At 42.9% G+C, this 12,199-nt stretch overlaps 1 long non-coding RNA gene across 1 annotated transcript; it reads left to right on the forward strand.

The window, feature by feature from the left end:
• Positions 1 to 7,177: 7,177 nt before the first annotated feature.
• Positions 7,178 to 7,916, forward strand: LOC132155551 (uncharacterized). The gene is made up of 3 exons (XR_009437271.1): positions 7,178 to 7,205; positions 7,320 to 7,383; positions 7,698 to 7,916. It is a non-coding gene; the product is annotated as an uncharacterized LOC132155551 (long non-coding RNA).
• Positions 7,917 to 12,199: the final 4,283 nt, after the last annotated feature.

Below are 12,199 nucleotides of genomic sequence, written 5' to 3' on the forward strand. Positions count from 1 at the left end.
GAAGGTAAAACCCTGAAATATCAATCACATTACCATAAGTATTCAGATCTTTCAGTGGCACATGTCTGTATTTCCAGGACAAGTCCTTTTTTATTTAATATTTTATACATGTGTCAAAATCTATGTTGTTGTCATTGGTTTGAGTGTACTTACAATGAGAACACTAAAAAAAAGTGAAGTGTTCTGAATACTTTCTGAATGCACAATATAACATTTTTTTCATTATTTATTGCATAAATCTTAATGTTAACTTTGTGTTTAGCAGGCAGAGTACCCAGATGTGGTTAGTGCAGCACAGAGCCTCATCTCTGCGCTAACACAGACTCTTAATCAGAGTCCTGTAACACCACGTTCACAAGTTCAAGTGCAGGTTCAGGGGCAGCAGTCAGCGGTACAAGAAGACAGACAGACAGATAGCACCATTGATCAGGAAATGGGCAGGTGCATGTTGCTGGCCATACAGAGCATGGAAACCCTTACCAATATTTTTAAAGCTTTTTAAGGCACTTTGTCATGTACATGGTCAAACCCCTACACAATTAAAATTTATGTTACCAAGTTAAACAAAATTATTTGTATGACTATGTACCTACAAATTTTTTTGAAATATTGTTAACATTAGTTAATGCAATATGAACAAACCATGAACAGCTGTATTTTTATGAACTAACGTTAACAAAGATTAACTAATGCTGAACAGAGGTGCTGCTCAGGGTTAGTTCATGTAAACTAATAAAACCTTATTGTAAAGTGTTACTGAGATTTCAGACTTGATCAAATAAAACCAGTCTCTCAGTCCTTTGTTTTCATAACACTTGTTTGTGTTTTTACATAAAGCTATAGAGAGTACTGAAGATGCAGCAGATGTGGAAACGGAGCCATCCCACCTCACTGTCCCTAGAGTCATGCAGTGGATTACTGGCCAGGGCCATAAGCCACTACTGCTTTCAGAACAGAACACATTTAAGATTGTTTTTAAATTTGACCATGCTTGTCAAGAGCGAATGCCACAGCACACCATATGCTACCCAATAGTGAGTGCTTGCACTCAAACAATTACTTTTCTGGTAGTGCACATGACTACGTATGAAGACTTTAAGTGCATAATCATACAAGCCATTAAATCAGGGGAAGCCTTTAGCAGGGTTTAAACATCCTGTAGTACTGGATTAGAGTGGTTACATGTAGCATATATTTTAGTGTTACTTTTTGTTAATTCTGATCTCAAACCTGTTGGAGATCTGCACAACTTTTATAAGTTGTATTTTCAGTTTTTCCTTTATTCTGAAATGTTAAAAGTGAGCCTTTTAAGATTTCTCTATCTGAAATGAACCCATCTGTTATAGAGCTCTCCCTTAAGTAATGCTATATATGTTGTAAGACGCTAAAGTTGCATTTCATTAAGTACCAGGTTTTCAAAGGGAACCTTTGTGTAGAGGTATGCCTATATAGTAGGTATCTGAAAATGTAATTCAAATAAAAGTATTTTTAAAAGTCTTTGCTTTTGTTTTATTTGTGCACATCAGTTACCACATTACTTGTTTTACAAAAATTCTACAATTCTTTGTTCATTCTGTGTGCTATGGACAGTTTAATACTTATAATACTACAGATATTACAGTCTGTTACTTTAAAGGAGAACTCCGGTCAATTTTAACATTGAGCTAATTTTTTTGTAAATTTGGAGTGCTGTCAATACAGAGAACAACGACAAAAATCGGTGTTGCCTACACAGTGTTATCCTCTTTTTAAAATTGAAAGCCTGTTGTACAATTTTTCTTCATATCTTCCACATCTACTGCAGTCAGATTGACCCGTGTTCACTCTGAAGGAATCACTCACATTGGCTGTGCACTTGTAATGACACCTCAAGGATGTTAAGAGGCTAAAAGCAGGTTTAAAACTTGCCCCATTGAAGTCAACAGGGTGCAAATTTTAAAAAGAGGATAACATGGTGTAGGCAACACCGATTTTTGTCGTTGTTCTCTGTATTGACAGCACTCCAAATATACAAAAAAATTAGCTCAATGTTAAAATTGACCGGAGTTCTCCTTTAAGCTTTAAAGTGCTATTCAATAAGCTGCTGCACAAAATGTAACACTGATAAGTATATATCTTGGCCAAAGTCTCTGGACTCTGAGACAGGATTAATGGTTGTCCTGAGACGTGCCATTTCATCCTCTGAGAGCAGAGACTCAACCTGAGGGACCACTACTCCAGTGTTCTCCTCCAGTGGGTAAGTCTCATCTTGCAGCAAAATGTCAAGGTCCTGGATAAAATAAATAAATAAAGACAAAACATACATTGTATTTTGTATATTGATTTTTTTTTTTAATTCACTACTATCATACCTCTGTGTTTGATGAAACATCGACTGCATTCTGTGCAATTCCTATTTCCCACAACTGATTGGGGGAAAGATTTTGCTCCAGTCTGATTGAATGGTCATTCCATGCAGCTGTAAAAGTACTCCGGTCTCTTTGGAGGCGTGGAAGAAAGACATAATGGGCACAGAAAAGGTGAATGGAATTGGATGGATGAAGAGAGCCACTGTCTTCCAAACCATGTAGAACGTCGTAATACACGTTTGAAACAGACATCCAAACGTCTTTCCACAACCGTTCAATCCTAAAAGCAAGACAAAAACAACATTTTATAAATAAATTTTTAAAAAAGTTATTTTTTTTTAGTTAATTACCCATCCTAAAAAAAATATACCTTTGGTTATGAACGCTTTTGCCAGAAATGAAGCTTCCCCTGCTACAGCCTTTAACTGTGAACATCCACCTCGCAATGTCCACATTTTCTACTCCTTGGTCTGCTCTTACCCTACGTTAAGACAGATAGTAAAAAAATGACAAGAACATCTCTGATGTTGGCTTGAGAAAGCCTGGCCAGAAAGTTCAGTAAATTTAATGTTTAAGTTTAAATGCTTGATGAGGGTTTTAAGACTGTGATATTATGATAGATAGACATACAGTGAGGGAATTCCGTGCTCCCCTACTGCCTCAAGAAAGAAACCTAGAGCAGTCTCTGCCCTGTTGTTGGTTGCAGCCCCCAGATACATGACCTGATGAATAACACATTTTGTAAAGTTATTAGCATCTACAAAATTGTATGACTACAACATTTACACTTAATGACTGTATAGGCTCAATCTATCACTTACCTTTCTTGAGTAGCCATCTATGAACCCCAAATATTACTAAGCCATATCTGAAAATTAAAAAAAAACATCTTATCCAAACAGTACCTAAAAAGTTTTGAAAACAGAATAAAATATATTAATTTTACAATTAACATCTACAAAAATAATTTAACCTACCTGATCAGCTTGTGGTTGGTGTCCAAATGCACAAGGGACAGAGGACAGATCTTCTCACATGTCCAAGTTGTGACATCCTAGCAAGGACTCCAGCTGGATCAACTCTATTCATAGAGTCCCAGACTCTGCTCCACTGGACTCGATGACCAAGAGCTTTCAAGTGTCCTCTCATCATTCTGTAACCGGAGTGTGGCGATGTTGTTTTGATTGTAACCACAAGATTGTCTTGCTCTTCGTCCGTCAGGTGACTATGTTCCCCTCACTGTAATGCCAAACTCGTGCATTCTTCGTTCCACGGTTCGTGTTGACATACCAAGCAGTTTAGAAATGCAAGGTACAGTCAGACCAAGTTCAATTAAATGTCTGAGGTGCTGCTCAGATGCAATTAGTTTGGGACGTCCCCTTGGTCCAGCAATTTCACTCACAACAACAGAAGAGGAACGTCTGGTGTCCAGACGATTGGAAAGTACAGAACAAAAGTGAGAAAGGCACCGCATTACCTCTTGAGGCATATGCACACGACCTGTGTGTGCAGTGATCAATGTTAAACCATTTGTGCAAATAAAATATAAATAATCCAGGTCCAGAGGCAAGCGCTGCATGGCTTCCTGTAGTCGCGACAAGAGTCTCTCTAAAAGCAGCCTTGACACTGCCTGTGAATATACACGAAATATTAAGTGAAATTATCTAAACAAATCAAAGCGATCAGTTAATGCACCTATAATATATCCGATTTAACCCACTACCAATATATTCATGTTCAATTACCTGAGATTGTCCAGCATTTGTCCGCTGACGCTGATGATCCATCTTCATACCTGTAGAAATTAGCCACAGCATCCATCCATGAGTCGCATTGGAGTGACGTCAACTTCCCTCTTCGATTGATTGGCTAGAGGATGAGCTGTCAATCTAGAACTAGTGGACCAATGGTGATGCTAAGACCCGCCCCTGATTTACATGAAACTCTAACGGCAACTTTTGGAAACGCAAGCGCAGAATGTAGAAAAACAAGAGCAAAGGAGAAAAGAGCACAGGCATACAAAAAATGAAACGCAAACGCAGAATGTAGAAAAACAAGAGCAAAGGAGAAAAGAGCACAGGCATACAAAAAATGAAACGCAAACGCAGAATGTAGAAAAACAAGAGCAAAGGAGAAAAGAGCACAGGCATACAAAAAATGAAACGCAAACGCAGAATGTAGAAAAACAAGAGCAAAGGAGAAAAGAGCATAGGCATACAAAAAAAAATGAAAGAGCAGAAAACATGATTTTGTGTGCGATTCAGATCATTTTGAATGCATGTTTCAGTTTTGAGCAATATAATTTTAAACTTGTTTAAAAGTTTGATTCACGCTTATTATTTTTATTTCCGTGACCGCGTTGTTTGAAATTCTGGTTAACTTTGCATTTATTTTATTTATTTTTGCGTTATATTTTCACATACGTGACCGCTATATATTTGGCGGGAATTTGATCCCATACACATCAGATCATCAGTTATTTTGGCCAAATTAGATCATTTAAGGCTGTTCACAACAAGAATAGTAACTACAATAACTATTTTAGCATCCACACCAACATCAACCAATGATAAAGTTATGTTTATTATTATACACGCTGCAGCGACGTTGTTGTCTGCCACTTTAAATGATCAAGCTTTTTAAATGTGCATTTTGATTGGCTGTTTAATGTTCATCAGTTGGAAAATATATTCCTCTGATGTTGTTCCTCTGTGTCATTAAATGTTAAATAGTTGCAGTCTGGACTCATCCTTGGTGTGAATAGGTCTTTAAACTGCTTACAACAATCCTGCTGCATGTTATCATGTAGAAAATAATTGAGAATAATATAGCTTGAAGATACAGCTTTCTTCCCTCTCATTTTGTTAAACTCAAACACAAGATTCTGCCTTTCTCTGCTTGTTTCTCTTCATCTTAGTCCTTTACTCTCTCCACTCACTCACACATTCTCTCTTGCTCTGTTGTAAGGTACAAACAGAGCGGATGGTTGCATGATGGCCTCTTTCAGTTTTGTCAACTGAACGTCTACTAGTGAGGCTCAGCAAGTTCTTGTCATGATCAGCCCTCTCCAAAAAAGGTTTGTAGAAAATTGTAATCAATATTCATTTAATCCTCTAACCTGAATCTTTTGGTGAATTAACCCTATCAAGTCGATTAACGCGGATACGCGTTTTGAGTCATTTTCTCCTGATAACCCCGAAAAGAACTTAAATTACACTTTCAGTTTTAATCGTACAGATAAGAGCAATACATCAATCGAATCTGTAAAGGGTCTACTTTTTTTTTGATACAGACATAATAACAACAAAACTTTGTGCACTTATAAAATAAAGATAACAAACAAGGTGCGCTGTCTGCAGCCTTTGTCTGCGCTGATCTTCTTTTACAAACACGTCATTTAAATGAACTGTAACTCCGTGAATACTCAACGAAAATACATGAGAGAGATATCTATAGAAAGCTTGACATGTCTATTTTTAAACTAAACAAGTGCCGCCGAAAACAGATATTCTGTGATAAAGTAATCCATATGAAAACAACGCGATGTCTGTTTTTCATGTCTGCCTTCATTATATCTAATGTGACCACGCCCCCGCGCTGCACGCGCTATTCAGATTCAAACTGAAGCGCGTGGCTTGAATACGCCCATAACAGAAGAAAAAGCAGCCAGACTATTCTTCAAGTTTTTATTTTACTGTTTGCTTCGCGATGAGAGGAATAAGACATAATTCACCCCAAAAAGATGTGATGTGGTTGAGGATTTGAGAAATGGATTTCCTCAGAAAAAAAGAATGAAGCACTTTATTCAGCAGAGATCATAAACATGAGTAAGTCTCTTTTTATTTATTTATATACTTGTACTAGTTTTCACATAACGTGTAAACGTTTTACTAGTTAGACTTTTTCCAAACTATAATTCCTGACTAAATGTATAATCAAGTGAAACATTATGAAGTTTCAATAACAATATACAATACTATACCATTCAAAAGCTTGATGTAAATAATATAAATGTAACAAATAGATAACTGTCACAAATGTAAAAACAATGCTTTTCTTTCCATTTATTCCCCCTAAAACCCAGAAAAATATTCTCAGCTCTTTTCAACATTAATAATAATGATGATAATAATAACAAACGTGTTTTTTTTTTTTTTTTTTTTTTGTAGAAAATAAGATTGTTAAAAGGATTTCTGAAGGATTGTGTGACTGGAGTAAGCATGCCAAACAATTTGTTTGAAAGTCAGCTTTGATTGTTTCTAATAAACTGTTTAACTGCTCCCCCAAGTGGATATTAAATTATGTTGTGGGATAATTAAATATATTCTTAATAAACTACAAACATAAAATTATATAGATTTATTTTGTTCTCACATTCTCTCTTGTAACTCTTCCCTCTCAGTGGCACAGATGACTGAAAGGCTCATTATGCAGCTCATTATGCGGCCCTTTGTCTTCTCAGGTGTAAATCACAATTATATTCATGGTAGTTGACGCCTACTCGCATATGACTTTTACCAACAAAAAGTGTCTTAGAAAATTTAAATCAATATATTGTTTTCTGTGAGTGAGTAAACAAGATGATTTTCACATCATTTAGAAAGAAAAATTCTAGGCTACAAGCTCCAGTTCTCAAAAATCCCGGGAACCATTGTTCTTTATGTTTTTTTTTTTGCCTTATTCAAGCGTTTTAACATTTTTAGTTTTTCACTAACCACGCATAATATTTTTTTTCTCAAAAACACAATCATGTACATACATGCATTTCACATATTATTACAGCCCAGTTTGTGCTGATTACAGTGAGATTAGTCTTTACCCATTTAGATATGTGCCCAAACAGAAAAGAGTGAAAAGGTGCTCATCCCCATTGATGTGTCTGTATTCAAGCAATGCATTAGTGCAGCATTTGATGTTGATCTCTATTCAAGTCAGCAATTATCATTTTTCTTATATACATCTTTTTATAAGTCCTAGAATGAACAAATCATCAGGGCATCATTTCTGGAATTTGGGCAGAAAATGACTGAATATGGTGAGTACTGACTCCTGCACCTGTATTCACCAAAACTATTTTTCTTATGGACTTATAGTTTGTTTTGTTTTTTTTTTTGAAGGAGGATGAAGTCAGTTGATGGAGAAATGAAGAACGAGATGTGTTGTATATGAAGACTTCAGATGCAAAAGCCTTTAAGTTCTGTATGAAATGTTCTTCTAAGAAGAATTTTAGAAGAAAAAATTTCAGGTGGAACTTAGAGGCCTTTGCATCTGAAGTCTTCATATGTACTATGAGTTTTCAATACATTACTGATTTGTTATGACTGCTTGTATTATGTTCTACTTGTACAGAAAGACTGCAGTAGAAGGAAAGCTGGTACTGAAAACATTTGTCTTCACTCACATGGTCCAGACTAAAGAGAAGAGGGTCTGAGGCCAGAGATGGAGGAGTCAATGGTCACCAAATGCAGCGCTGCAGCCTGAAACTGTGAAGACTGGATTCCCTAACAGCTCTGTGACAGCACAGATGTTACGGCCATAAAAGAAACTTCACAATTGAAAGCCCATACCTCCAACTGTCGGGTCTCGGGGCTAATCACCTGCCTTTTTGGTGTGTGTGTGTGTGTGTGTGTGTTGGGATGGTTTGACAGCTCACCGCGTCTGCCTGTTTGTGTTTTCCCCGCCTCCCTTGTTCTCCGTTGTTAACCTTAATTGCTCGCCACCTGTTCTCTATGTCCTTCTAATTTTTTCCCCTTTATTATTCCCTGTGTTTCTCTGTCTATTGTCAGACTGTTGTTATTCGTACCAATAGCTCCGATCATCTAGCAGCTCTTTGTACTCACCTTGTCGTGTCTTGTCCTCAGGCTCCAGTGTGTTTAGCTGATTTCTCTGCCCTTGTTCTTACAAGCCCAGAGCTCCTAGTAGCTTCCAGCTGTCATCCCTCCGGTTCGGTTGTTATACGTACTTCTGTGGAACATTACTCATCTGCGTTGACTCATCTGCTGCTCATCCTGTCACTGCGAGTTAAACCTGTGAAACGTGACTCATCTGCTGCTCATCCTGTCACTGCGAGTTAAACCTGTGAAAGGGACTCATCTTCTCTGTCTCCGCTGTGTGAATAAAGCCTTGAGTTTACCCGCATCTGAATCCAGCCTGCTTTCTCCTGACAGAACAGTCTGACCAGATTATGGATTCAGCGGGATCTGATCCGCTTCGCTCAGCTCTCGTTCAACAGGGAGTGTTGTTAGGGCAGCATGCCACCCAGCTCAACACCACCGCGCTGGATGTGGACGTTCTCAGTGCCCGAGTCTCCGAACTCCTGACACGGGTGGACGATCTTCAGCGAGAGGCAACGAGCCGGGGGCCCGTTCCTCACACCGGTATGTCACACGAGTCCAAACCCCATGCCAACAACCCGCCGGTCTACGATGGCGATCCTAACACCTGTCAAGCGTTTCTCTCCCAATGCTCGCTGGTGTTTTCTCTGCAGCCCCGGCGTTACGCTAATGAGGAGACCAAAGTGGCTTACGTCCTTACACTGCTCTCGGGCCGTGCCCGCGAATGGGGAATTGCCGTATGGAGATCGCGGGCTTCCTGTTGTGCCACCTTCGCGGATTTCAGTCAAGAGATGGCCAAATTGTTTGATCGTTCTGCTCAGGGTGACGAGGCGGCGGTCCAGTTATCACGACTGTCACAGGGGAGGAGCTCCGTCACTGATTATGCCATCCAGTTCCAGACTTTAGCTGCAGCATGCGGCTGGAATGAGAGCGCGCTCGTTTTCTTGAGGGGTTGGATTTCGCCATTTCTGACGAACTCGCGGCCATAGAGCTCCCGCGGGAATTGGATCAACTCATTAATCTCGCGCTCCGTATTGAGGGTCGTCTCAGCCGGCGCCGCAAATAACGGCAAACACCCGCCCCGTGGCGCCACCTAGAGCCCTCTTCAGCCAGTTCAGCCAGCCGACAGCCCTCGGAGGAGGAGCCCATGCAGTTGGGTCGTCTATGGCTTACCCCACGGCAGAAGCAGGAGCGTCTGTCGTCGGGGGCGTGTCTATACTGCGGCAAGGGAGGCCACTTCGCCCTTCAGTGCCCGTTAAAAGGCCAGGGTCCACCAGTGAGGCGGAGAGTCCTGGTGGGCACAGTTCTCAGCTCAAGCTCTCCTGCAGCACTCACTCAGCTGCCGTTCCAACTCTCCTTTCAGAGTTGTTCACACACTGGACTCGCCCTTGTGGACTCAAGGGCTGAGGGGAACTTCTTTGATGCTGCCTCTGCTCAACGTTGGAGAATACCGCTTATCCCTTTGGTTAGTCCCGTATCAGCATGGCATTAGCTGGCCGTCCCCTTACCACAATCACCCACGTCACCCCCAAGATAGATCTTCATATTGCTGGCAGCCATCATGAGCGGATTGAACTGTTTATTATTGATTCCCCTAAGGCTCCTTTAATTCTGGGACACCCATGGTTGCACAAGCACAATCCCCACATTGATTGGGTCGGTAATTCTGTTTTAGCCTGGAGTCAGTCTTGTCACGTGTCATGTTTGGGTGCTGTTTTTCGTCCTGTCTCTGTGTCTTGTGTTCCTCAGGAGGATCCCTCTGACCTGACTGGTGTTCCGGCGGAGTAACATGATCTTCGGGCGGTCTTCAGTAAGGCCCGGGCCACCTCGCTACCTCCGCATCGCCCCACCGACTGTGCCATTGATCTCCTCCCGGGCTCTTCTCCGCCTAAGGGTTGTTTATATTCCCTTTCAGGTCCTGAGAGAGAGGCCATGGACAAGTACATACGTGAGTCACTTCAGGCTGGGCTCATCTGCCATTCCTCCTCTCCCGCTGGTGCAGGTTTTTTCTTTGTTCAGAAGAAGGACAGCTCTCTGCTTTTGAATTATTGCAGGGAGCTCAGGTCTTCACCAAGTTAGACCTGCGCAATGCCTACCACTTGGTGCGCATTCGGGAGGGGGGATGAGTGGACGACGGCATTTAACACCCCTTCGGGACACTACGAGTACTTGGTTCTTCCGTTTGGTCTTACCAATGCTCCAGCCGTTTTCCAGGGACTCGTCAACAGCGTGTTGGGTGACATGATTAATCAATTTGTCTTTGTGTATTTGGATGATATTTTGATTTTCTCCTCTTCTCTCCAATTACACACCCAGCATGTCAGACGGGTTCTCCAGCGGTTACTAGAGAACCAGTTGTTTGTCAAGGCGGAGAAGTGCGAATTCCATGCTGAGTCAGTTACATTCCTTGGCCACATTATTTCTACGGAGGGGATCAAGCCTGATCCCGCTAAGATTGAAGCTGTCGCCCAGTGGCCGGTCCCTGACTCCCGGAAGGCTCTGCAGCGTTTCCTGGGGTTTGCCAACTTCTACCGGCGATACATCCGGAATGTAACTATGACATTGGCAATAGAGAACTGCTGGCGGTACGATTGGCCTTGGGTGAGTGGCGTCATTGGTTGGAGGGGTCAGCGCAGCCCTTCTTGGTCTGGACGGATCACAAGAACCTGGAATACATCCGTTCGGCCAAGAGGCTGAGCTCGCGTCAGGCCCGCTGGGCGCTCTTCTTTGCCAGATTCAACTTCACCCTCTCGTACCGGCCGGGATCTAAGAACACCAAGCCCGATGCCCTCTCTCACCTGTACGGTGCTCCGGGGGGGGAGTTTGCGGCCAAGGCCATCCTTCCTGAGGGGGTTGTGGTCGGGGCTCTTTCGTGGGGTATCGAGCAGCGGGTTGAGGAGGCCGGTCGAGGGGTGCAGGTGCCGGGAGAGTGCCCGGCGGGCAGGTTGCCGGTGCCGGCTGCGCTGCGCTCTGAGGTCCTTGAGTGGGGTCACTCGTCCAGGTTAGTCTGCCATCCAGGTATTCGGAGAACGTTGTCTGCCATCCGACAGCGTTTCTGGTGGCCTACTATGGCCGCTGATGTTAGACAGTTTGTGTTGGCCTGCCCCACATGTGCCCAAAGTAAGCCTGTCAATCGCCCTCCTGATGGTCTACTGCATCCTCTCCCTATCCCTTTCCATCCTTGGTCACACATTGCCCTTGATTTCGTCTCTGGGCTTCCTCCGTCAAAGGGAAACACTGTAGTTCTCACGGAGGTGGATCCCTTTCCAAATCGGTTTATTTTATTCCCCTGCCCAAGCTGCCTTCCGCCCGGGAGACCGCCCAACTGGTGGTGGATCACGTCTTCCGTCTCCACGGGTTACCGGTGGATGTGGTTTCAGATAGGGGTCCCCAGTTCGTCTCCCGGTTCTGGAGGGAATTTTGTAGACAGATTGGGGCCTCTGCAAGTCTGTCTTCTGGTTTTCATCCCCAGACCAATGGGCAGTGTGAGCGGGCCAACCAGGATCTAGGAAGAATGCTCCGCTGTCTAGCATCCTACAATCCGAGTTCCTGGTGCCAGCAGCTCTCCTGGGCAGAATACGCTCATAACACCCTTCCTGCGGCCGCGTCAGGTATGTCCCCTTTTGAGTGTGCTGTTGGTTACAATCCACCTCTGTTCCCATCACAGGAACCCGACGCAGCGGTTCCATCCGCCCTGGCTTTCGTCCAGCGCTGCCGTCGCACCTGGGAGAAAGTCAGGAGGATTTTGGTCCGAACCTCTGGCAGAACCAAGGCTGCAGCTGATCGTCGCCGGTCCTCTCCTCCTGCCTATGTGTGTGGTCAACGGGTTTGGCTTTCTACCAAGGATCTGCCTCTCCGGGCGCCTTCTCGTAAGCTGGCACCCAGATTCATTGGGCCATTCCACATCACCAAGGTGGTTAGTCCGGTGGCGATCAGGCTCAAGCTCCCTCCTACTCTTGGTCGGGTTCACCCGGTGTTTCATGTTTCCAGGGTCAAGCCTGTTTTCTCTTCCCCCCT

The sequence above is a fragment of the Carassius carassius genome, chromosome 13 (genome assembly GCF_963082965.1).
Source record: "Carassius carassius chromosome 13, fCarCar2.1, whole genome shotgun sequence".
In the NCBI taxonomy this organism is placed as follows: domain Eukaryota; kingdom Metazoa; phylum Chordata; class Actinopteri; order Cypriniformes; family Cyprinidae; genus Carassius; species Carassius carassius.